We start from the raw sequence: 25,740 nt of genomic DNA on the forward strand, positions 1-25,740 counted from the left end.
ATGGGAAAGCAGAAAATGAGGTACTTATCCGTTAGCCGGGCGCATCCGGCAGGTGGCGCTAATTACTATTCCCCCTCCAGGCCGACATGGATAGTAGGGAAAGATGTAACTCTGGTGGAGTTTTGTCGCCACCTAGAGGATGCGCCCGGCTAACGGATAAGTACCGAAAATGATTCTATCTAATCTATCAATCGATCGATTTGCAACAGATTTTGATCGATTTGATCTGACAGGTTGAAAAATCTACTTTGATCTGCTGGCAGCAGATCGATGGCCCATAGAGTTGCATTCGATCTAATGGTCCGATAATGCAGTCAGATAGATTCCTGTCAGATTCAACTTGACAGGCATCTGCCAGAAATCTATCTGATGGTCGAATCTGCTGCAAATCTATAAGTGTATGGCCAGTCCACCTTAAGCCTTTTTCTTCCAGCATGATGCATGAGTGATATGGAGGCTGCCATATTTATATTTAGTTCCTTTTAAGCATTACCAGTTGCCTGGTGTCCTGCTGACCTTTCTGGCTTCAGCAGTATCTAATTCCCAGACCTGAAACAAGCATGCAGCTAATCCAGTCAGACTTCTGTCAGAGCCGGAGCAGTGCTTTTCAGCGCTGCTAGATTTGGGCGCAGCCGGCGCCTCCATAGACTACAATAGGAATCACTCCTATTGCAGCGCTCAGTGAGCAACTTCGGCTCTGTCAGAAGACGGGGCCGAGGTTGCTTAAAAACATAATAATTCGGCCTCCAGCAATCACTGGAAGCCAAATTATTTCATTCCCCCACTATCCATGGCGGCCTGGAGGGGGAATAGTAATTAAATCGGCCCGGACTTGTGCAGAAGCAGGATCAGCTATATACCGCTGTATCCTGCGCCCAACTCTACCGGCGCCGATTTCAAATGTACTCGTCAGAGCACCTGATCTGCATGCTTTCAATTGGCTGATTCACACTGAAGGTGACTGCGTTGCATTTGCCGATCATCATCAGCAATATGTACAGTGCTAGCACTGTGCCATCCTATGAGGGTGTTCTCACAGCAGCATTTTGATTTGTAGAAAATTGAAATCTTGCTGCATGTACCATTTTTTATTTCACAGCAATTTTGCTTAAAGAATTATGAAAAAAGCACATTCCTTTAAAAAAATGGCTCTGGAACTGGCATTGCAAAATCTCAAACACGAAGCGTGTAGTGATTGCATTTTGCAGTGGGAGCTAAACCATAAGCCTGGTACACACTTTCAGGGCTGGGGCACACCGAGCGGGTTTTTTGGCGGTTTTGCAGGCGCTTGCAGCTGTGGATCCGCTTGGTCAATGTATCTAAATGGGGTGGTTCACACCAGAGCGGAAGGCGTTTTGCTGAAACGCATACTCCCGGGGTGACGCATTTTTTGGATTGCGGAGGCGTTTCTGCCTCCAATGTTAAGTATAGGAAAAACGCAAACTGCTCTAAAAAACGGCAGTTCAGAGCGGTTTTGCAGGCGTTTTTGTTACAGAAGCTGTTAAGTAACAGCTTTACTGTAACATTATATATGAAATCTACTACACAAAAAACGCTTCCCAAAACCGCAAAATGCTAGGTGAAACGCTACAGAAAAATAAGAAAAAGCGTTTCAAAATCTGCTAGCATTTTGCGGATCTGCTAGCGGGTTTTGGTGTGCACCAGGCCTCCATGATTGGCCAATCACTGACAATATCTGTTCACCCTCATGCTACATGGAGGTGGTAAAATTGGTCAGAGATTGGCCAATTATAACTGAGGCTAGGAGCACACTAAGCAATGCACAGAACCATGCGTTTTCTGGATTTTGCGGTTCTATACTTTGGGTGCTTTTTTTTTTATACGTTTCTGATAGCATTTTGCATTCGCTATGCGTTTTTGGTGCGTTTGCATTTAATAGTTCCCTTTTTTCAATGGAGTAAAAAACAGTATCATATTTATTTGATCAAAAATGCATTTAAGAATGCAGTCCTCTTTGTCTCCATTGAAATACATTATGTGCGTCTTAGGCCTCCTTTCCACGAATTGTTGATAGGCAGTGAAATGCCTCTCAAACTCTCTCAACTGCTCACTGGTCACTGCTGCCCGGTAACTGCTTGTTGCTGCATGATAACTGATAACTTCTGCCTAGTAACTGCTTGCTGAGCACACAGCTCAACAGTCCGTGGAAACGAGGCCTTACAAGCATTTTTGAGAAATATGCAAATATATTTGCAAGGTGATGTAAATAATTCTGAGTTGATGCATGATTAGGGAAATGTTGTATGTAAATTTATGCAACTTAAACACATACCAGTCAAGTCCCAACAACGTTTAATTTGGTCTATTTTTAAGATGCATATATTTGCATACATAATCTGCATAATTCTGCATCAACTCTGAATTATTTGCATCTCATTGACCATCCCCATACAGCTATAACTTTTTCATTACACATGACATCTAAGTGCTACATATATTGTTTTTTTCAGCATAATCTAGGTTTTCGCTAGGTAATATTTTTTCCAGTTATATAAGCATTTTACAATGAAAAATGCAGAAAATTCACATTTTTCTCACATTTCACCCTTCCTAATTTTCGCATGACAAATGCCACTGCTATAAAACACCTCAAAATCAATTTTTTTTGGCTCTTCCCAGCTAAAATGATTATGAACTGATTTGAGCATTAGTTGCATCTCTAGTCTCTAAGTGGATGCTGGAATATGCAAATTTAGTATGCAGCTTGAAAATGGAACCATCGAATCATGACTAGTTGGAATTTGATTGGCCCATTTTCAGGCTGTATACTGAATTTGCATAATTCTGCATCAACTTGGAATTATTTGCATATCAGGAATAATCTAGGCAACAGCAAAGTGATCCTTCTGTACAGAACTGGGGCATTAAACTGTCACCATAGTGATTTGCATCTGATTGGCTGCTACAGGTGCCAGTCATTGAAAGTGTACACAGATCTTTTAAAGGGGAACTGAAGCGAGAGCTATATGGAGGCTGCCATGTTTATTTCCTTTTTAGCAATACCAGTTGCCTGGCAGCCCTGCTGATCCTCTGCCTCTAATACTATTAGCCATAGCCCCTGAACAAGCATGCAGCAGATCAGGTGTTTCAGACTTTAAAGTCAGATCTGACAAGACTAGCTGCATGCTTGTTTCTGGTGTTATTCGGATACTACTGCAGAGAAATAGACCAGCAGGGCTGCCAGGCAACCAGTATTGTTTAAAAGGAAATAAATATGTCAGCCTCCGTATACCTCTTACTTCAGTTCCCCTTTAAGGCCTTTTTTAAGATCTTGTAAGGCCTCTTTTCCACAAGCAATTGAACTGTGTGCTCAGCAAACAGTTACCAGCAGGGATGCTGCAATCACGAATTCGGATGAAATCCGAATAGGTGTTATTCGGATTTCATCCACTTAATTGCAGCAGCTGTGCGGGTGGCTGAGGGGGGGGGTTAATCTTACCCATCAGACGTCTTCTTCGCTCGTCCCTCGGCGCCTCCCACGCTGCATTCCAATCTGGCGTCACGTGATTACATACTCTTCCTCCTTCTGGGTTGAAGGAGGAAGTGTATAGTCACATGACGCCGGATTGGAACGCATCGTGGGAGGCGCCAAGGGACGTGTGAAAAGACGCCTGATGGGTAAGATTAACCCCCCTCGGCCACCCGCACAGCTGCTGCAATTAAGTGGATGAAATCCGAATAACACCTATTCAGATTTCATCCGAATTCATGATTAGGGCATCCCTGGTTACCAGGCAGCAGTCAGCAGTTATCAGGCAGCAGCAAGCAGTTGCGAGATCAACTGCCTGTGGAAAAGAGGCCTTAAAGTGGATCTGAGATTTCAGAGGCAGAGGGGAGGAGGTACGAGGAGAGGGGACTGAATTTGTCACAGGCTGAGGGCTGGAGATGATATCAGCTTGCCTGTGTGTAATGTGACAAACAAAACATGGCTGCTGTCATTGTATCATAGGAATAAATCATAAACTGTTGAAGCTGTTTGCAGCTAGATTTGCTGTGTAAACTATCTAAACTTTAGATAAGATATATAGACAAGTTACTTGTTATAGTTAGCTTTTCATCTCGGATCTGCTTTAACTACTTACCGACTGCTCCACGCCAGTTGGCGTGAGCAGTGCGGCAGCCCCAGGACCGCTCCACACCGATTGGCGTGAACGGCTGTCTATGGGGCTAGCAGGAGATCGCACGCATGCTGCACGCGCATCTCCTGCTCAGGGGACGGAGCTCCGCCCCGCCTTTAGTCTCCGAGCGGCGATCGCCGCTCGGGAGACTTAGACGGCGAAACCGCCGTCTAATTGCTTTGTACAGCGCTGCGATCTGCAGCAGCGCTGTACTGGGGACAGCCGTGTGACAAGGCTGTCCCCACTGGAGATGCGGAAGTCATCCGCTGTCATAGGCTGAAGCTGAAGCCTGAAGCCTATGACAGCCGATCACGCTGATTGGCTGGCGGGGGGAGGGAGGGAGGGAGGGAGCAGGGTAAAGTAAAAAAAAAGAAAAAAAAAAAAAGAAAGAAATTTATTTAAAAAATAGTCAAATATTTATAAAAAAACCAAACAAACACTGGAGAGAGCTCTGTTGGTGGGAAGAAAAGGGAGGAGGAATCACTTGTTTGCTGAGTTATACGGTCCTGCAGCTTGGCCTTAAAGCTGCAGTGGCCAATTTTAAGAAAAAGTGCCTGGTCTTTAGGGGGGGTTAACACTGCGGTCCTCAAGTGGTTAAAGGCCCACTCAAACTAGAAGTGCTTTTCTGAGAGTTTTGCGATTGATTAGTGTTTTTTTTAAATCGCTCCCAATCACTTTCATTAAAATCGTGGAAAAATCACTGCAATTTCGCGTACACCATCCTACACATTCTCTGTATGCAAAAATGTATACTTTCACTGCAGAGAGTAGTACAAGCAGGGGCAAAACTACAGGGGAGCAGCTCCAGCAACTGCAGGTGGTCCAGAGCGGTAAGTGGTCCATCTTTAACCTCCTTGGCGGTAATCACAAGTCAGACTCGGGATGGATAAAAACAAGCCAGCAGTGGTAACCCAGGGCGTGACTCATGGTAGCCGCCGGGGCTATGTGCAGAGCATTGCGCAGGAGGCATTTTCACTCACCTCCCAGGGGATCCCGACAACGCCCGCCATTCTTCTTCCTCTCCTAGAGGCTCTGCTTCCCCCTGGTGAGATCGCAGTCTGTTGCCATGAAGACAGACGGCAATCTCACTACAGAGTTTTAGTGCCACCCGGAGGACGTAGGGAAAACTGCAGCACTGCATCCCAAGAAGGCGAGTAAGTGCTGGGCTGCTGCAGGTTTCTCTAGCAGCATTAATTTTTCCCGTTTTTAGGGTCTAAAAGCATTTAGACCCTAAAGTTCAAAAAGAATCATAATGCAAGGAGGGTTAAGATCAGGTGTTTTGTGGCTACACTTGTTATGGGTGTGAAGAATATGTTGCCCACAAAAGTTTAATGACCTTTGCAAGATGGGCCTCCTGGCTGTGAGTGTTAGGCAAGGAAAGGGGTATGAACAGTGGGGGGCCCCATGATTTGTAGTTATGCCCCAAGTACAAGATTATCTCTCAAGTTTATCTCTGTCTCATCGGCAAAAGCCGAAGGCATTTTCTGCCTCTGTTTTGATTCTGCTCCCTCCTCTATCCCTCTCCTTCTTCCTTCTGCTGAACAGACACATCGCCCTGGCAAAAGCTGAGTCACTTCAGCAAAAAAGGAAGGGGCCGAGTGAAGGCATATGCCTCAGAGAGCTTTAGTCAGCAAAAATTACATTTGCCATTAGCCAGAGATAAACTATCTTGTAATGCTCTCTACAGTGAAAGTACATATTTTTACACACAGTAAATGTGTGGGATTGCTTTCAAATGTTCTTTTATGTAACTAAGAATAGTTACTGAAATGTTAGTTTGGGGCGTATAATCCCACTTTAAATGTAATATATACACTAGCAAAAAGCCAGAAGACGCTGAGAGGTTTTCATTACTTACTAACAAAAGAAAACTTCATAAATTCTTATAAATCACTAATCGTAGAGAGTGATAAACTTAATCCTAAACTGGCAGCGCACACATTAATCCACTGAAAACCGGAACTTGGAGCAGTTTTACCAGCCATGCTGATAAGATCTTCATGTGCATGGCCTGATTTAGCTTCTTTATGCTCAGAGCTTGCTTAGTGACATTCATTTACCGATTCTAGATCAGAAGTAAGATTTTATTTGTCAGTAAAATTATCTTCACCCCGTTATCCCTTGCAGTAAAGTAGAGTCTCGTTCTCAGTCCACAGGCCCCGACCATGTTCCTGGATGAATATACAATGTATGACCAATTCTGGCATAAATCAGCCTTTATTAAAAAAAACTGTAAACAAGGCTACAATACAAAATGTAATGCAGCAGTGTGTCGTCTGATGTAAACAGTTAATCAGTACAACCAATATCTGGAATGAATTTTCATACAACAAAAACACTCCCCCTAGCCTTGTGGCCACCCGCTCATCCAACCTTAAAACCACAGATAAATCCCACAAAACGTCATTCTTTCTGCCACAGTGAGGATACAATAACTTTCGCCAAGCAACATAAATCCCATTAACTTGCACCAAACAGTTGGACCCTTATGACTTCAAAGTCTGCCACTCCCTGAACATCCAACCACTTTCCCCATATTTTTTTAAACTTTTGTGGCGCCCTTCTATGCACATATATTGATTCTTCCAATTTAAGGTGCACATGAAACTGCGTCAACCACATATCCACCGTAGGCTGTGCTGGGTTTTCCAGTGCATCAATATTAGTTTACGAGATTGAAATAGTAGCCATTGACTCATAACCTGAATGGGCTCTGTCACATCTACCCCACTCAGCAGGCCAACAATACAAGCCTAGATCAATCCTTCCCTGAACTGAATCTATTACACTACACAGAAAATTTCAATAGATTTCTCCATTAAACTGCAGCATTGCACTGTTTGTTTACGGGCCTTCGACCTACCGCTGCTCAATTGAAATTTACCATCCGATCATAATTTTAATTGATGTTTTCCGCAAATTGATCATAATTATTATCTATACGGCTTGTTGCATCATTTTTAGTACTGCATAGCTCTGTACTGCAGCAAGCAGCATAGCTCTGTACTGCAGCAGGCGGCATAGCTCTGTAATGCAGCAGGCAGCATAGCTCTGTACTGCAGCAAGCAGCATAGCTCTGTACTGCAGCAAGCAGCATAGCTCTGTACTGCAGCAGGCAGCATAGCTCTGTACTGCAGCAGGCAGCATAGCTCTGTACTGCAGCAGGCAGCATAGCTCTGTACTGCAGCAGGCAGCATAGCTCTGTACTGCAGCAGGCAGCATAGCTCTGTACTGCAGCAGGCAGCATAGCTCTGTACTGCAGCAGGCAGCATAGCTCTGTACTGCAGCAGGCAGCATAGCTCTGTACTGCAGCAGGCAGCATAGCTCTGTACTGCAGCAGGCAGCATAGCTCTGTGCTGCAGCAGGCAGCATAGCTCTGTACTGCAGCAGGCAGCATAGCTCTGTACTGCAGCAGGCAGCATAGCTCTGTACTGCAGCAGGCAGCATAGATCTGTACTGCAGCAGGCAGCATAGCTCTGTACTGCAGCAGGCAGCATAGCTCTGTACTGCAGCAGGCAGCATAGCTCTGTACTGCAGCAGGCAGCATAGCTCTGTACTGCAGCAAGCAGCATAGCTCTGTACTGCAGCAAGCAAGCATTACAAACCTTGTAGCTATGGCAGAGAGAGGGGTATCACACTGGATCTCGGCCGAGGTGTGATCCAATGTCCAGTGGAGCACCAGCAAGGTCGTAAAATATGAATATCAGAAAGATATTGATCACTTACCATATCTAACAGGTGTAGGTCCAGCAATAATGTGTACCTGGGTTTTTGACTGGCAATTTAGTCTGGGGCCTTCACTGTGCATTTATTGTAAAAACACTATAAACTGTGCTTCCAGCACTCCTCACAGAAACTGCTTTGATTACCAGGATTAGTAATATGCTGAGCACAGAGGTTATCACTACAATATTTCTGTCTGTCTTCACACAATAGCTGTGGAGGGGTTAAGTGTGCCCAATCTCTGTCTGACGCACCTTGGCAGGGCAGTAGAAGAAGCATACAAAGCTGTAACAGGCAGCGTGAGTGGGTGGCATTGCCATCTGTTCTAATAGCAAGAGCAGTGACAGCTTCCCTAATCTCCCACTCACTCTACGCCTTGATCCACCCTCACCAAAATAAATGTATGATAAAAAGACAAAATTGTAACAAATGTCTTGAAGTGGCAGGCAGTGCAGGTGGAAGGAAATATGATAAAACTTTACAAATGTTATGGAACAGGAATAAAACACTTGATGCAGGGGCAAACCCAGGATTTTCACGGAGGGGATTCCTGAAAGGTCTACCTCAGCCATGCACAATACAGTATAATAATATGGTAGGACATCATGTTGGGTACACATAATGCAATTTCCCGTCTGACCGAAAATGGGATAGATCAGGAACAGTTTGTATACAGATAATAATGAGGACAGCCGACACTGGTAATGAAGGGGAAAGTGAAGCATTCACACAGCAGGGCACAGGGCTGCGCTCATACCTGACTCTTAAGTTCCCCAGAGCTGCTCCATGCTCTGTACACACGTTGCTGCTCCATGCTCTGTACACATAGTTACATAGTTATTTTGGTTGAAAAAAGACATACGTCCATCGAGTTCAACCAGTACAAAGTACAACTCCAGCCCGTCCCCCACATACCCCTGTTGATCCAGAGGAAGGCGAAAAAACCCCCACAAGGCATGGTCCAATTAGCCCCAAAAGGGAAAAATTCCTTCCTGACTCCAGATGGCAATCAGATAAAATCCCTGGATCAACATCATTAGGCATAACCTAGTAATTGTAGCCATGGATGTCTTTCAATGCAAGGAAAGCATCTAAGCCCCCTTTAAATGCAGGTATAGAGTTTGCCATAACGACTTCCTGTGGCAATGCATTCCACATCTTAATCACTCTTACTGTAAAGAACCCTTTCCTAAATAAATGGCTAAAACGTTTTTCCTCCATGCGCATCTCATGTCCTCTAGTCCTTTGAGAAGGCCTAGGGACAAAAAGCTCATCCGCCAAGCTATTATATTGCCCTCTGATGTATTTATACATGTTAATTAGATCTCCTCTAAGGCGTCTTTTCTCTAGACTAAATAAACCCAGTTTATCTAACCTTTCTTAGTAAGCGAGACCTTCCATCCCACGTATCAATTTTGTAGCTCGTCTCTGCACCTGCTCTAAAACTGCAATATCTTTTTTGTAATGTGGTGCCCAGAACTGAATTCCATATTCCAGATGTGGCCTTACTAGAGAGTTAAACAGGGGCAATATTATGCTAGCATCTCGAGTTTTTATTTCCCTTTTAATGCATCCCAAAATTTTGTTCGCTTTAGCTGCAGCGGCTTGGCATTGAGTATGATTATTTAACTTGTTGTCGATGAGTACTCCTAAGTCCTTCTCCAAGTTTGATGTTCCCAACTGTATCCCATTTATTTTGTATGGTGCTAGACCATTGGTACGACCAAAATGCATGACTTTACATTTGTCAACATTGAATTTCATCTGCCATGTATGTGCCCATATAGCCATCCTATCCAGATCCTGTTGCAATATGACACTATCTTCCTGAGAGTTGATGATTCTGCACAATTTTGTATCATCTGCAAAAATAGCAACATTGCTCACTACTGCATCTACTAGGTCATTAATAAATAAATTGAAGAGCACTGGACCCAGTACAGACCCCTGTGGGACCCCACTGCTAACAGTCTCCCATTTTGAGTACGATCCATTGACCACAACTCTTTGTTTTCTGTCCATTAGCCAGCTCCCTATCCGTGCACACAGACTCTTCCCCAGTCCTTGCATCCTCAACTTTTGCACCAGACTTCTGTGGGGAACAGTGTCGAAGGCCTTTGCAAAGTCCATGCTGCTGCTTTATCCAAAGTCAACTGTAGCTGGGAAAGAAAGGGGGCAGTGCTGTGAGCTGCAGGATACTTGCAGATATTCTGGTGTCTCAACTTGTGTCTTTCCCCAGACACTGCACCGGCTCTGGTTAGAGGGGGGATTCTGGGCAGCTGTAATCCCTCCCCCCAGCGTTTGCCTATGTGATTGTAACGCTCGGTGAAGCACAGAGAGGTCTGATTACCGGTGAACTGCAGTATCACAGGGAATACAGACGTATATCAGATTATATGTGATCTGCAGTATCACCGATAATCCAATATACTAGCTAACCTCTGGTCACCTGAGTAGAGTGTAGTGATTGGTGCAACAGTAATACAGAGGACTAGCCTCAGTGCAGCAAGGAGAACTGCACAGATTCCTTCCACAGGTCTGAGCTCTCCAAGACGGGAGGAGTCAGACTAACAGTGAGGAGGAAAGTCCGAAAGTGACACTCAGGCGTAAGTGTCACTGACGGGACAGGGAACCGCCTCCAATCGTGAGGTCGGTTCTCGGGGTCGGGCAAGCCGAGTCGTAACCACACAGACAGATAAGGTACAAGATCAGCAGACAAAAGGCGGAGTCAGAGTACAGGCAGGGTTCGGCAACGGGGTATCAGATATATCGGGGTACAAAATCAGGAGGCAGAAACAGAGTCTAGGAGCGAGCTGGGGTTCGGTAACGGAGAATCAGAAATAACGAGGTACAGAAGAGTAGTCAAGGCAGGCAAGAAGTCATAACAAATATCACAATCAAACTAGTACTTTAACCTGCTGAGCGGTCTGGACGAGCTCAGCTCGTCCAACACCGCCAGAGGCTGCCGCTCAGGCCCTGCTGGGCCGATTTGCACCAAATAAAAAGCAGCACACGCAGCCGGCACTTTGCCAGCCGCGTGTGCTGCCTGATCGCCGCTGCAGCGCGGCGATCCGCCGCGCGCAGCGGCGAAAGAGGGTCCCCCCAGCCGCCCGAGCCCAGCGTAGCCGGAACAAACAGTTCCGGCCAGCGCTAAGGGCTGGATCGGAGGCGGCTGACGTCAAGACGTCGGCTGACGTCCATGACGTCACTCCGCTCGTCGCCATGGCGACGAAGGAAGCGAAACACGGAGGGCCGCTCATTGCGGCCTTCCGTGTTATCTCTTGCCGCCAGAGGCGATCGGAAGATCGCCTCCGGAGCGCCCTCTAGTGGGCTTTCATGCAGCCAACTTTCAGTTGGCTGCATGAAATAGTTTTTTTTTTATTTAAAAAAAACCCTCCCGCAGCCACCCTGGCGATTTAATCAGAACGCCAGGGTGGTTAAGCTATCAACGGAATCTAGCTTAGTGTAGGATTACAGCTCCAGCTGGTCCCGGCACACTAACGGATCTGACTAACGGATCTGGGTGCTCCCACGTATGTGAACGCAACGCCAGACAAGGAACAAATGAACAGCTGGCCATATATATACATGGAGGCCTCTTCAGCCCTTCCCTAAGTGCTGGACCAATCAGGAGGGAAGCCAGGGTCAGCTGACCAACCTGGTCAGCTGACTATCTCTGGCTGGCATTTATTTTCTGCCTGAGTGCGGGCGCGCGCGTCACTCTAACTCCAGAGGGACTACATGTCCCAGCCACAGCAGCCCTGCTCTGTGCCTCCACAGCGGAGGCATGCGGGCCAACTGCCGCGTCTAACGCAGCGGTTTCTCCGCGCTCCGCATGCCTCTGCACGGGAACAGCCGCCCCATGCTGGGAGGAGGCGGCTGCCTCCCCGTGTGTGAGGCTGCTGTATGCGGGAGGAGCCGCCCGCCGCTGGCTCATGGCGGCGGCTCCTCCGTGCTTTCTCACAGTACCCCCCCCGAGGAGTGGACTCCGGACAGCTCCTTCCAGGTTTTTCTGGGTGTACTGCATGAAATTCTCTCACTAATTCGTCCGCATGCATGCGGTTCCGAGGTACCCATTGCCTCTCCTCAATGCCATACCCCTTCCAATGTACGAGATACTGCACCGAGTTCTGTACCGTACGTGAATCTATGATTTTCTCCACCTCATACTCGGGTTGGGCATCGACTAAGACAGGAGGAGGAGGAGCGGGACCCACCTGGACTGCGGGTTTGAGAAGTGATACGTGGAAAGACCTCACCCCACGCATGCTGGTGGGAAGATCAACGATATATGTGACATTGTTGATCTTCCTAGTAACTGGGAATGGACCCACGAACCTGGGGCCAAGTTTGTCAGAGGGCTGTCTCAGGGTCAAGTGACGTGTGGACACCCAAACCAAGTCTCCTGGCTGGAAGCTCCACTCTACTGAACGTCTTTTATCAGCTTGACTCTTTTGACTAAAAAACGCCTTTTGTAAATTATTTCTCACCGTGCGCCAAATGTCTTTAAAAGACCTCTGCCAGGCCTCCAGAGCTGGAAATGGGGTGGAGACCACTGGCAATGGTGAGAATTTGGGCAATCTTCCAGACACAACCTGGAACGGAGAGAATCCGGTAGAAGAGCTCTTTAGATTGTTTTGTGCGAACTCCGCGAAAGGCAGAAATTTGACCCAGTCATTCTGTGTCTCCGCAACATAGCACCTCAGAAATTGCTCCAATGACTGGTTGATTCTCTCCGTTTGCCCATTGGTCTGTGGGTGGTAGCCCGATGAAAATGACAGTTTCATACCCATTTGTTGGCAGAATGCCCTCCAAAATTTAGAAACGAACTGGACTCCCCGATCCGAGACTATGTTTTCTGGAATGCCGTGCAGCCGGAACACATGTGTGATAAACAGGTCAGCCAGTTCCTGGGCTGAGGGGAGTCCTTTCAAGGGCACGAAATGGGCCATTTTACTGAAACGGTCGACTACCACCCAAATGACCGACATGCCTTCTGACCTGGGAAGTTCGCCCACAAAATCCATGGACAAATGAGTCCATGGCTCACTCGGGGTGGGTAAAGGCTGCAAGGTACCCACAGGTGCCAGCCGGGAGGGTTTGCTCTTGGCACAAACCGCACATTCCCTCACGTATTCCTTGCAATCAGCTGCCAAGGAGGGCCACCAGGCGCATCTGGCTACCAGATCCTGAGTTCTAGATGCTCCAGGATGCCCAGCATTTTTATGCGTATGGAACATCTCCAGAACCTGGAGACGGAACGGTAATGGAATGAACAGCACCCTTGCGGGTTTTCCTTCCGGGATGTCTTGTTGAAAGGGAGTTAAAGTCCCCTTCCAATCCTCCCAAGTCTCTGTTGCGGCCAGTACCAACCTCTGGGGAACAATAGTCTCTGGAATGGAGGGCTGTGCTGTTTCAGACTCAAAACACCTGGACAAGGCATCCGCCTTGACGTTTTTGCTACCTGGGGTGTACGTAATAATGAAAGAGAACCGAGAAAAAAATAATGACCAACGGGCCTGGCGAGGGCTCAACCTCTTAGCCCCCTCGATGTATTCTAGATTTTTGTGGTCAGTGTAAACCGTAATCGTATGCTCCGCTCCCTCTAACCAATGTCGCCACTCCTCAAAGGCTAACTTAATGGCTAAGAGCTCTCTGTTGCCAATATCGTAGTTCCTTTCCGCAGGGGAGAACCTACGGGAAAAGTAAGCACATGGGTGCAATCTACCCTGCAGGCCAGATCGCTGGGACAGCACAGCCCCCACCCCGACCTCCGAGGCATCCACCTCCACAATAAATGGAAAAGACGTATCCACATGTCTGAGGACGGGTGCGGAACAAAATAGACCCTTCAGGGTGGCGAAAGCCTGTAACGCCTCAGGAGACCAGTGAGTGGTATCTGCACCCTTTTTGGTGAGACTGGTAAGTGGGGAAATCACCGTAGAGTACCCCTTTATGAACCTCCTGTAATAGTTGGCGAAGCCAAGAAACCGCTGAAGTGATTTCAAGCCTACCGGCTGAGGCCATTCTAACACAGCGGAGACCTTGGCTGGATCCATGGACAGGCCTGTAGTAGAAATTATGTACCCCAGAAAAGCGACAGATGTTACCTCGAAGATACACTTTTCTAATTTTGCGTACAATAGATTCTGCCTTAGCCTGTTCAACACGAACCTCACATGAGTTCTATGTTCAGAGAGATTGTTGGAGAAGATGAGGATATCGTCTAAATAAACAAGAACAAATTTCCCCAACACCTCTCTGAAAACCTCGTTGATGAGCTCCTGAAAAACGGCCGGGGCATTACATAACCCGAAGGGCATCACCAGGTACTCATAATGCCCGTCAGGTGTATTAAAGGCCGTTTTCCATTCATCGCCCTGTCTTATGCGTACCAGGTTGTACGCACCCCGCAAATCCAGTTTAGAAAAGATCTGGGCGCCAGTGATCTGTGTGAACAAATCGTTTATGAGGGGTAACGGATAGCGATTCTTTATCGTAATTTTATTAAGACCGCGGTAGTCGATGCAAGGCCGCAGGCCTCCGTCTTTCTTTTTTACGAAGAAGAAACCTGCCCCAGCAGGCGACCGGGACGGGCGGATAAAGCCTTTGGCCAGATTCTCCTTGATGTACTCCTGCATAGCTAATTTTTCGGGCCCCGACAAATTGTACAAATGACCCCGGGGGGGTACACAACCAGAACGGAGATCAATGGGACAGTCAAAAGGGCGATGTGGAGGCAATTTATCGGCTGCTCTAGGGCAGAAAACATCAGAATATTCAGTATACTGATCTGGTACACCTTCCACCTGAACTCTGGTCTGTCCCAATGTTAATCTCCCCAAACACTGTTGAAAACAATGGGGAGACCAGGAGGTTAACTGGCCTGTGGCCCAGTCTATGTGCGGTGAATGGACTTGCAACCACGGCATACCTAAGATAATAGTGGAGGTTGACATGTGTAAAACGAAAAATTGTAACTCCTCCCCATGCAATACCCCTATGGTGAGTCCCACCATCGGAGTCTGTGACAGGACATGATTCCGTTGCAAAGGGGAATCGTCCACTGCCGTAACCTGAACGGGGGGTCTCACAGGAGTGAGTGGAAGGCCCAACTCCTGAGCAAAATCAAAATTCATAAAATTAGCCGCTGAGCCTGAGTCAATAAAGGCTTCAGTGGATACAGATTTATCCTCCCATGTAACAGTACAAGGGAGCAGTAATTTCTTTTCTTTAAGGGGTGGAATTTGTGCGCCCAGGGTGTCACCCCCCACTACTCCTAGGCAAACTCGTTTCCCGACCTGTTAGGGCAGTTTCGAACTCTATGCCCTGCTGCTGCACAATACAGGCACAGCTGCTCTGTCATTCTCCGCCTTCGCTCCACCTGGGTCAGTCTCGACCGACCAATCTGCATAGGTTCGGGCGGCGGCAAGGCCGGGGAGGGTGAGACAGGCGGAGAAGGTGTTACTAGGGGTGTAGCGGATGGTGCTGCATACGATGTCACCCTGACACGGTGACTGCCCCTAGCCTGCCTCTGATGGCGCAACCTGCGATCAACTCGGATGGCCGATGTTATGGCCTCATCAATCGTCTTGGGCTCGGGTACGGTTAACATAAGATCAGAGACCTCCTCCGACAACCCAGACAAAAAGTAGTCCATTAGTGCAAAGTTGCCAAATCTAGCTGTGACTGACCACCTGCGGAATTCCGCCGCATAGTCCTCGACCGATCCTCTGCCTTGCCGCAAAAGTTTGAGCTTCCGCTCCGAAGACGCAGCAAGGTCAGGGTCGTCATAAATCACAGCCATAGCCTTAAAGAATTCCTCCACTGAGGTCAAAGCAGTATCAGTAGGAGGTAGGTTATATGCCCAGGACTGGGAGTCACCAGTCAACAAGGTCTTAATGAAGATGACCCGTTGGGTCTCAGTCCCCGAAGATCGGGGTCTCAATTCAAAATATGATAGCACTCTACTCCTGAAATTCCGGAAGTCAGACTTGTGGCCGGAAAATTTCTCGGGTACAGGTATACGTATATCATCACTAGGAGAGGATCGCACTGAATCAACTGACGTCTGGAGGGTTTTCACAGAGCCTGAAAGGGCATCAATTAAGGCTTTGTGCTGGCCCAAAGCTTGATGGATGTTATCCACCGAAGTGGCAAGCACAGTCAGAGGATCAGTGCGTGATTCCATAGTTTTGTGGTCTGGCGTTCTGTAACGCTCGGTGAAGCACAGAGAGGTCTGATTACCGGTGAACTGCAGTATCACAGGGAATACAGACGTATATCAGATTATATGTGATCTGCAGTATCACCGATAATCCAATATACTAGCTAACCTCTGGTCACCTGAGTAGAGTGTAGTGATTGGTGCAACAGTAATACAGAGGACTAGCCTCAGTGCAGCAAGGAGAACTGCACAGATTCCTTCCACAGGCCTGAGCTCTCCAAGACGGGAGGAGTCAGACTAACAGTGAGGAGGAAAGTCCGAAAGTGACACTCAGGCGTAAGTGTCACTGACGGGACAGGGAACCGCCTCCAATCGTGAGGTCGGTTCTCGGGGTCGGGCAAGCCGAGTCGTAACCACACAGACAGATAAGGTACAAGATCAGCAGACAAAAGGCGGAGTCAGAGTACAGGCAGGGTTCGGCAACGGGGTATCAGATATATCGGGGTACAAAATCAGGAGGCAGAAACAGAGTCTAGGAGCGAGCTGGGGTTCGGTAACGGAGAATCAGAAATAACGAGGTACAAGATCAGAGTACAGAAGAGTAGTCAAGGCAGGCAAGAAGTCATAACAAATATCACAATCAAACTAGTACTTTAAGCTATCAACGGAATCTAGCTTAGTGTAGGATTACAGCTCCAGCTGGTCCCGGCACACTAACGGATCTGACTAACGGATCTGGGTGCTCCCACGTATGTGAACGCAACGCCAGACAAGGAACAAATGAACAGCTGGCCATATATATACATGGAGGCCTCTTCAGCCCTTCCCTAAGTGCTGGACCAATCAGGAGGGAAGCCAGGGTCAGCTGACCAACCTGGTCAGCTGACTATCTCTGGCTGGCATTTATGTTCTGCCTGAGTGCGGGCGCGCGCGTCACTCTAACTCCAGAGGGACTACATGTCCCAGCCACAGCAGCCCTGCTCTGTGCCTCCACAGCGGAGGCATGCGGGCCAACCGCCGCGTCTAACGCGGCGGTTTCTCCGCGCTCCGCATGCCTCTGCACGGGAACAGCCGCCCCATGCTGGGAGGAGGCGGCTGCCTCCCCGTGTGTGAGGCTGCTGTATGCGGGAGGAGCCGCCCGCCGCTGGCTCATGGCGGTGGCTCCTCCGTGCTTTCTCACAGTGATGTGACAAAAGTTTGCAAATAATAGAATTCCCTTCTTAAAAGACACCCATCAACCCCCTTACCCTCCCCCCCCCCCTTTCCCATCCTTCTGAAACAATGGCTTTCTTTTTTTGCTGCACAATCACCTGTGTTTAAGAGAAAGAAGTAAAGGCACGATTTTCGGGGTAATCTAAGCATAGCATAAGATTTATGGAGTAAATTGTTTTACTGGAGACAATGAAACTGTTCAAAACAAATTACAAAAAAAGTAAATGTATTTAATACATATAAAAGTAAGTATATTTTAGGCTGCAAATTTGACTTGCAACTTTGGGTCCCTGGTTGGAATCCCAGCCAAGGCACTATCTGCACAGAATTTGTATGTTCTTTCTGTCGGAGTGGGTTTTCTCCAGGCACTATGGTTCCTCCCACATCTTAAAGACATACAGGTAAGTTAATTTGCCCTAAACTATAATGAACATCTGATGATGGTAGGGGTTAGATCAGGCGTGGGCAAACTCGACCCTCCAGCTGTTACGGAATTACAAGTCCCACAATGCATTTGCCTTTATGAGTCATGACTGTGGCTGTCAGACTCCTGCAATGCATTGTGGGACTTGTAGTTCCGTAACAGCTGGAGGGCCGAGTTTGCCCATGCCTGGGTTAGATTGTGTACCCCTCTGAGGGACAGTTAGTGAGAAGACTAGGTTTCAATTGTGGAAGATGTCAGTGCTATGTCAGCGCAAAACTAAACAATAATGATGTTAACCACTTGCCGACCGCACGCTTATACCGTGCGTCGGCAAAGTGGCAGCTGCAGGACCAGCGACGCAGTACTGCGTCGCCAGCTGCAGGCTGATTAATCAGGAAGCAGCCGCTCGTGCGAGCGGCTGCTTCCTGTCAATTCACGGCCGGGGGCTCCGTGAATAGCCTGCGGGCCGCCGATGGCGGCTCGCAGGCTAAATGTAAACACAAGCGGAAATAATCCGCTTTGTTTACATTTGTACGGCGCTGCTGCGCAGCAGCGCCGTAAGGCAGATCGGCGATCCCCGGCCAATCAGCGGCCGGGGATCGCCGCCATGTGACAGGGGACGTCCTGTCACTGGCTGCACAGGACGGATAGCGTCCTGTGCAGCCCAGATCTCCCGGGGGAGCAGGTAGGAGAGGGAGGGGGGAGAATGTCGCCGCGGAGGGGGGCTTTGAGGTGCCCCCCCCGCAACATGCCTGCAGGTAGGAGCGATCAGACCCCCCCTGCACATCATTCCCATAGGGGGAAAAAAAGGGGGGCGATCTGATCGCTCTGTGTGGCCGCGGATCTGTGCTGGGGGCTGCAGAGCCCACCCAGCACAGATCCAAACAAACAGCGCTGGTCCTTAAGGGGGGGTAAAGGGTGGGTCCTCAAGTGGTTAAAGGAAAACAAAAAAGACCCCTGCACAAGGCTGTGGCTTGAATTCTGTGCACAAGTGCCACTGAGGCAACTGGCCTGAATCAGCATGTTTCTCTTTTCTGGAGATTTGGGAATATCTGTATTCCAAGCAATCTTTATTTCTAGATAGCAGTTAAAGCGGGATGAAACTCTAAGTAAAACTTATACTAAAATGAAAAAGGAGACGTTAAAATATATAAAATACATTTTACACTGTAAATAAAGCATGATTACTTCTAACTCTTTGATTCACAATACCTTTATAAATCCTATGGAGAGAATCAGTTGCTGTGCATTGTGGGGCACGTATTTTTTTACATATCCTTGCAGGCAGCCCAAGAGATGCTGAAGGCTTCCGAGGCTTCTTCTGTGAGTTTTAATTTATGATCTGCAGCTGCCTCCATTTAGTCTGGAACTCAGAAAGTTTGTCTCATTAATGCCAGAGATGAAGGGGGCTGCAGATCATAAATTAAAACTCCTGGAGGAAGCCTCAGCATCTTCTGCATCTCTCGGGCTGCTGGGATAGATATCTGTGAATGCCGAACAGCTAGCCTATAGGATGTTTTTCTTTGGTGATTATTGTAAAGACCAATAATACCTAGGTGAGAAGTGGGGAGCCCAATGGTGCAGTATCGTCAGGTACAGGAAGGATAAAATTATATAGATATGTACTCACAAAGGTGGGTTGCAGTTCCTGCAACCACCGTATAGGCCTGCAGGGAATTAACTATCCCTGCTTGGTACTCCAGGTCCTGCTGGATACTGGATGGTCACTCTCCTGTAGTACGATAGACTTTCCAGAAAAACTGAAAATCTATTACCTCCAAAGGAGGTCTGATTGGTAGGGGGTAGGATGGAGGCCCCCAATGTGCGTTCTATTTAAAGGCGTTCTGTGTTACTAAAAAAAGTAAAACAAGCTGACACTTACCTGGGGCTTCTATCAGCCCCCTGCAGCGGTAATGTCCCGCGCCGTCCTCTCCCGATGCGCCGTTCCCCGCCGCCGGTCCCCGTGTAATCATGCAAGTGATTACACTGCTGCTGCGCATCATCAGAGCTTATTGCGTAGGCGCAGTACAAGAAAACTTTGTACTGCGGCTGCACAGTAAGCTTCCAATGACGCGAACGGGAGCGCGCATTATTCGGATATGCCAGACGAATAATGCCCGGTGCCGGCGGCGGGGAACGGGTGATCAGAGGAGGACGGCGCGGGACATCACCACTGCAGGGGGCTGATAGAAGCCCCAGGTAAGTGTCAGCTTGTTTTACTTTTGACTACCACAGAACCCCTTTAAGAATTATAAAATACAAATGATTGTATTACAAATGATTTTGTATGATACAAAAAAATGATTAAAAAAAAAGGTAATTGCTTACCTCTCCAGAAGATATAGACACCAGTTTAACTGGGAAAAAAAAAGTTTGTATTTAAAAAGCAATCTGAAAATGTGTTTCACGACCCGCTTCCTCAGGTCAACACAAAATGATAGCATAGGGGATAGTGTAGGCACCTCTACACCTTTGTGGTGGTTGGATAGTGTACTGGTTAAGGACTCTGCCTCTGACACAGGAGACCAGGGTTCAAATCTCGGCTCTGCCTATTCAGTAAGCCAGCACCTTTTCAGCAGGAGACCTTAGGCAAGTCTCCCTAACACTACTAATGCCTATAGAGCGCGTCCAAGTGGCTGCAGCTCTGGGGCTTTGAGTCTGCCAGAAGAAAAGCGCAATATAAATGTTTGTCTTTGTCTTTTAATACTAGAGGCAGTGTAGCTGCCTCTAATATTAGAGGTATTAGAGGCGTCTACACTCTATCCCCTATGCTATCAAGGCATTTTGTATTGACCTGAGGAAGCTGGCTATGACCCGTGAAACGTGTAGTCAGATTGTTTTTGAATAAAAACTTTTTTTCCAGTTGAACTGGTGTCTAGATCTGGAGAGGTAAGCAATTACCTCTCTTTTTATTAGATCATTTTTTATTTGTATTTTAAAATACTAAAATAGAACACACATCCTACCCACGAACAGCTAGCATACATTTCTAGCAACACAGATGTTACTTAGGTTACGCATGTAGTGCTATTTGTGAAATCCATGCTACTCACCTGGGGTTACTATTGGTAAAATTGTTGTCGGCTGCCTGCACTCAACAACTTTACAAAAGTTCAAACAGATAATAAATTAGCAAAAACAACAAGGAGAGATACTGTATACTTCATGAGCTAAGATAAAAACATCACTAATATTATACGATTTTGTGAATCGGCTTCATGATGAGGTTAGTTCAGTCTGTGAAACGCCAATTTCTTTAGTTTTCCTGCTGTTTTAAAAATAAACCACCATGTGCTTTCCCAGGTATAGATAACTAAAAGTAATTATGTTTTTTTTTCTTCATTCTTTTAGGGGTAGGAAAATAAGAGTATTTACAAATTCTTATATAATGGAGAAGAAAACAAATTTCTAAACAACTGGGTCTAGTACAGTTTACCAGTAAATTACCTTAAATTAAGAATGACATGCGCAATTCAAAAGAGGAATACAGCCAAGCTAAGCTAAAATCTTGTGGTGGGCAAATAGAGGAGTAAGGGCTTTTGCAGCAACATAGGAAATTCCTGTGTACCACGCCCTCTGAAGAAGTCAGAAGCTGGCAAAACATGTTGTAGTACTCCAGCGTGGCACCATTGTTGCTGTTGGAATGACCAGCCCAGTAGCACTGCCCACGCTACACACACTGACGGACCAAATCATTGCTATCTGCACATGGCATGGCACTGCTATTCTTGAATGCTGAGCGATGCATGAGAAGACCACTGTATGTTACAGAAGCAAGTGTTTGTATCCTGAATGGGCATAGAGAGCCATACACATTGAAGATAGGTGTCACGGAATAGCCGTGAGAAACGCAGGTGAATCTAGAGAATTCACAGTCGCTTTCCTGATCGCTCCCTGTCGGATCTGTGTAGTCATGCAAGCGATCCGAAAATGACATTTTTGTGTTGTTTTAAATCCAGAGATCTGTTCCCCTGTGAGCCAAAGCAGTCCCCTCACCCCTCATGAATGCTCATTCCCCCTACAGCAGATGTCCCCATGAAAAGGACCAGGAAGCTGGCTCCACAGGGGGGGCCATAGAAAGCCAGACGATCCGGCACCGAGCAAGGGCCATAAGAAAAGCATGGGTGGTATGATTTCCTGTCAGCATATGAAAACCGTATGTCGCACAGCTATAAAATTCATATTGTCTTGTTCGGTAAAATCTGGCCATCGTGCTGATATGAAATTCGTTGGGATAGACCGTCCGGTTATCGAGATATGAATCTTCTCAGGAGCCTGACCCGCTAGCTTAGCCGTGTCTGATGTCATATTAATCTGTATTTTCCAACAAGTCTGAAGCTGCTACCCCCCTAAATATAACATGTATGGTTCAGGAGTTACAGCATTTCATAAGTTTAGCCCTAAAATCTCACAGAGGGAATGAACTGTCATTGGTGGGTGACTCAAAGGGGCCGGCATTGCCACCCCCTTAAACCAGCTTCATCAAAAGCACCTGGCCAGCAGGCGGGCATCGAATTCCTCCCTTTACCATCTTCATGACACACGGCCACTATGAGGAACAAGTGGTGGCCATCTTGCCAGAGCTGAAACAAAGGACATCCTCCATTTTGTTTGGATTCTAAATCTTGCTGAACTTTACTCTGAAACAAAGAACTCTAAGAACTTGAAACCGTTTTGCTTGAACTTGATGATTTTCCCACAGAAGGACATATTTCCACAAACCATAAGTATTTTCTCCCTCTTTATTTCATACTGGCTATTACTGTCTTAATAATTGTGATTTTAATAATTGTCTGTATATATTAATTATTTATATTGCGTGAATAAACGACTTTCTCCAAGTCATTCACTGTCCGCTACCCTGCTTATCAGCACACGCAGAACTGATCCCGGGTCTCTGAAGATACGCTACTGTTTGTTTGTTGTTGGCTAGACAGAATACCGTGTGTTTAACCGTTTTATTCGCAGGACTAGTCAGTCAGTTAGTGGGCTCCACGGTCCCATGGTAACCGTGGTGGTGGCAGTTTACTCTGAACCAGTGGGTGAAGTTGTAATCACCCGTGTCTCACAGGCTCCCTTCTGAGTTGTCTGCGGCTAATTCTTAACGGTTCCTGCGCATTGACTGCGACCAGAGTTCGCACGATCTGTGCGCTGGCACCGTTTAGAAGGCTAATTGCGGTCAGCCACCAGGGCTCCTGTGACAGTGTTAGGCAGCTGTTGGGACCTGTGTTGTGCTGAAAGTATCTAAGATAGCGCTAGCGCTATCAAGAAACGAACTAATTCGTTGGTGTAGCTGGAAGGCAATATATTTTTTATATATACAGAGAGACTGTGTAGCCAGTACCCCTCCCCAAAAGTTTTATTTTATTTGGCATGGAAATGTCCGGGAATTACCAGAACATGTGCCTGTCGGACCTGCAAAATCTTTGCCAAGCGAGAGGCATTGACGTCGGCCGCAGGAAACAACAGGACCTGATAGCAGACTTGTCCAGATGGGATACCCAGCAACTGCGGGAGCCGGGAGTGTCCGCTGAGGTGGATACCAGCCTATCTGACAATCGAGGGGAACCAGAGGCTGAAGATCCTAGGCGTACAGAGGTTGAGCATCCTGCGGGCCCTGTTGCAACAGTTACGCCAGAGACTGTCAGTATGGACCCCAATCCCAGAGTTTCTGAAAGTACTCGCCTGGAACCGGCCAGTACTGGACTGTCCGTTTGTACTGATCCGCTAATGCAGCAGGCATTACAAAAGCTGATGGACACTGACCTGGAGAAGTACATGCAGTACATGGAAGCACGAGAGGAACGGGAGCGCCAATCTGCGGAACGCAAAGCTGCTGCTGCTGAACGCCACGCGGAGAGGGATGCCGCTGAGCGAGAACGGGAGCGCCAACGACAGCATGAGCTAAACATGGCAAAAGTGCAACAGGCCAGCCGGAGCTCACCGCCCAGCCTCCCTGCTGAAGGAGCTGCAGCACCCGTAAGTGCAAAATTTAAATTTGCTAATATTGAGAAAGACACAGACATTGACTTGTTTTTGCGGTCTTTTGAAAAAGCATGCCGTCAGTATCGTCTGTCCCAAGACCAGTGGGCCAGACATCTGACACCTTTGCTGCGCTACAAAGCGCTTGATGCCTTCGCAGAATTGCCTGCGGAGAAGGATAATGATTATGCTGCTATAAAAGACGCTATCATTACTAAGTACCAGCTGACGCCAGAAGCCTATCGGAAAAAGTTCAGGGCCTGGCAGAAAAAGTCTTCTGATTCGTACCGAGATGTGGTCAGCAGCTTGCTCACCACACTCCGCCAGTGGACTCTAGGCCTCACCAAAGGGTCTTATGATGTCCTGGAGGACTTGATAGTCCTGGAACAATTTCTGAACATTTGCCCTGCTGATGTACGCCAGTTTGTGCTAGAACGCAGGCCGGCTTCAGCAACTGTCGCTGCAGACCTTGCTGAGACTTTTGCAACTACCCGGGTGGCTGATACACGCAGAACTGTCCCATCCAGCTGGAGAGGAGGTCAGCCCAATACCTCGGCAGACTCCCCTGCCCCTGTGAGCCGTCAGCCACAGAGGCCACCCAGCACAGCTTCTGCACCCAGGTCTGCAGCCTCTGGAGAGGTCACCTGTCACTACTGCCACAAGACGGGACACATGAAGTTCACCTGTCCGGAGCGGAGGCAGACCACCCCAGCACCTGGGCCACCCGCACCTCGCCCGCGGCAGACACCAACCGCCAGTGTACCCCAACCAGGAGCCGCATCCAACCTGATGTTTGCCAAGGGTGCAGGGAACTACCCCATCACAAGCAATCACCAGCTGGTTACTGTGAATGACCAGCTTGTCACGGGTTTCCGTGACACCGGAGCAGATGTCACTCTGGTGCGTGCACACCTTGTCCCCGCAGAGGCCATCATTCCTGACCAGTACCTCACCCTCACTGGAGTGGGGGGCACTCTTTCTCACATTCCCCAAGCTCGGGGGGTCCATCGACTGGGGGGTGGGGGTCCACGAGAAGGTTGTTGGGGTCCTGGACCAATTGCCGGTCCCTGTTTTGCTGGGGACTGACTTGGGCACGCTGGTGTCGTACTATGAACCTGCACCAAGCCCTGTGGAATGCCAGGACAGAGAAGGACTCTCTGCCCACACCCAGGTACTTTGCACCCAGGGGCAAGAACAGGGGGGAGGTGGGTTGAACGTGCCCAGTTCACGGGTACCTGTGTCTGATGTACAAACTGTCTGTGATGAAAATGTTCCTGTTACTGTTATTAATGCTTGTGACAATGATGTAGGTAATGCCAATATGTGCCATTCTGAAGGGATACCTGTGCTAGCGGTAACACGCAGCCATACTGCTCAGAACCTGAGCTCAGAACAGGTGGAGGAGGTTCCGGCCTCCTCCCCCTCCTCTGACCCCAGGGATGGTACCCTTCAGCCACTAACCTCATACGCCACGGGCCAGCTGGCTGAGAGTGAGAGTGCTGCATTTGTGCAAGCACTCCAGACTGACCCTAACCTCGAGGCCCTCAGAAAACAGGCTTCTGAGCCCCTCACAGACGAGGCTACGTTCAAGGTATACTGGGAAGGTGGGAAGTTGTACAGTGAGCCTGTACACCCCACCGAAGGTGAAATGGGGATGGGTACCAAGTTGCTTGTGGTACCTAGTGCCTTCCGGGGGCATGTGCTAAAGTCCGCACATGACATTCCCCTGGCCGGGCACTTGGGGATCCACAGGACCCTTGATCGTATCCGGGGACATTTCTACTGGCCTCAAATGCGGATAGATGTGACGAACTACTGCCGCTCATGTACCATTTGCCAAAAGGTAAAAAGGGCTGGGAATCCCCGCAAAGCTCCCTTGTGTCCACTGCCAATCATAGGTGAGCCCTTTCACAGAGTGGCAGTCGACATAATTGGACCGTTGCCCACTCCCAGCAGCAGTGGCAAAAGGTACATCCTGACGGTGGTGGATTACGCCACCCGCTATCCTGAGGCCATGGCACTTTCCTCCCTGAGGGCGGACAAGGTAGCCGACGCGCTACTTAACATTTTCTCCCGAGTCGGGTTCCCTGCGG

At 48.0% G+C, this 25,740-nt stretch overlaps 1 protein-coding gene across 3 annotated transcripts in view; it reads right to left on the reverse strand.

Annotated features, from left to right (window-relative positions):
• Nucleotides 1-25,740, reverse strand: part of GGT1 (gamma-glutamyltransferase 1) — a 222,987-nt gene that overhangs the window by 58,579 nt on the left and 138,668 nt on the right. The window contains exon 1 of one of the 3 annotated variants that reach the window (XM_068238304.1): nt 7,866-7,882. The exons of the other annotated variants lie outside the window; for them this stretch is intronic. The gene's annotated coding sequence lies outside the window, so the exon portion shown is untranslated. Of the gene's footprint in view, nt 1-7,865; nt 7,883-25,740 lie in introns of those variants that run through there. 3 annotated transcript variants of the gene reach the window in all.

The sequence above is a fragment of the Hyperolius riggenbachi genome, chromosome 1 (assembly GCF_040937935.1).
Source record: "Hyperolius riggenbachi isolate aHypRig1 chromosome 1, aHypRig1.pri, whole genome shotgun sequence".
NCBI lineage: Eukaryota > Metazoa > Chordata > Amphibia > Anura > Hyperoliidae > Hyperolius > Hyperolius riggenbachi.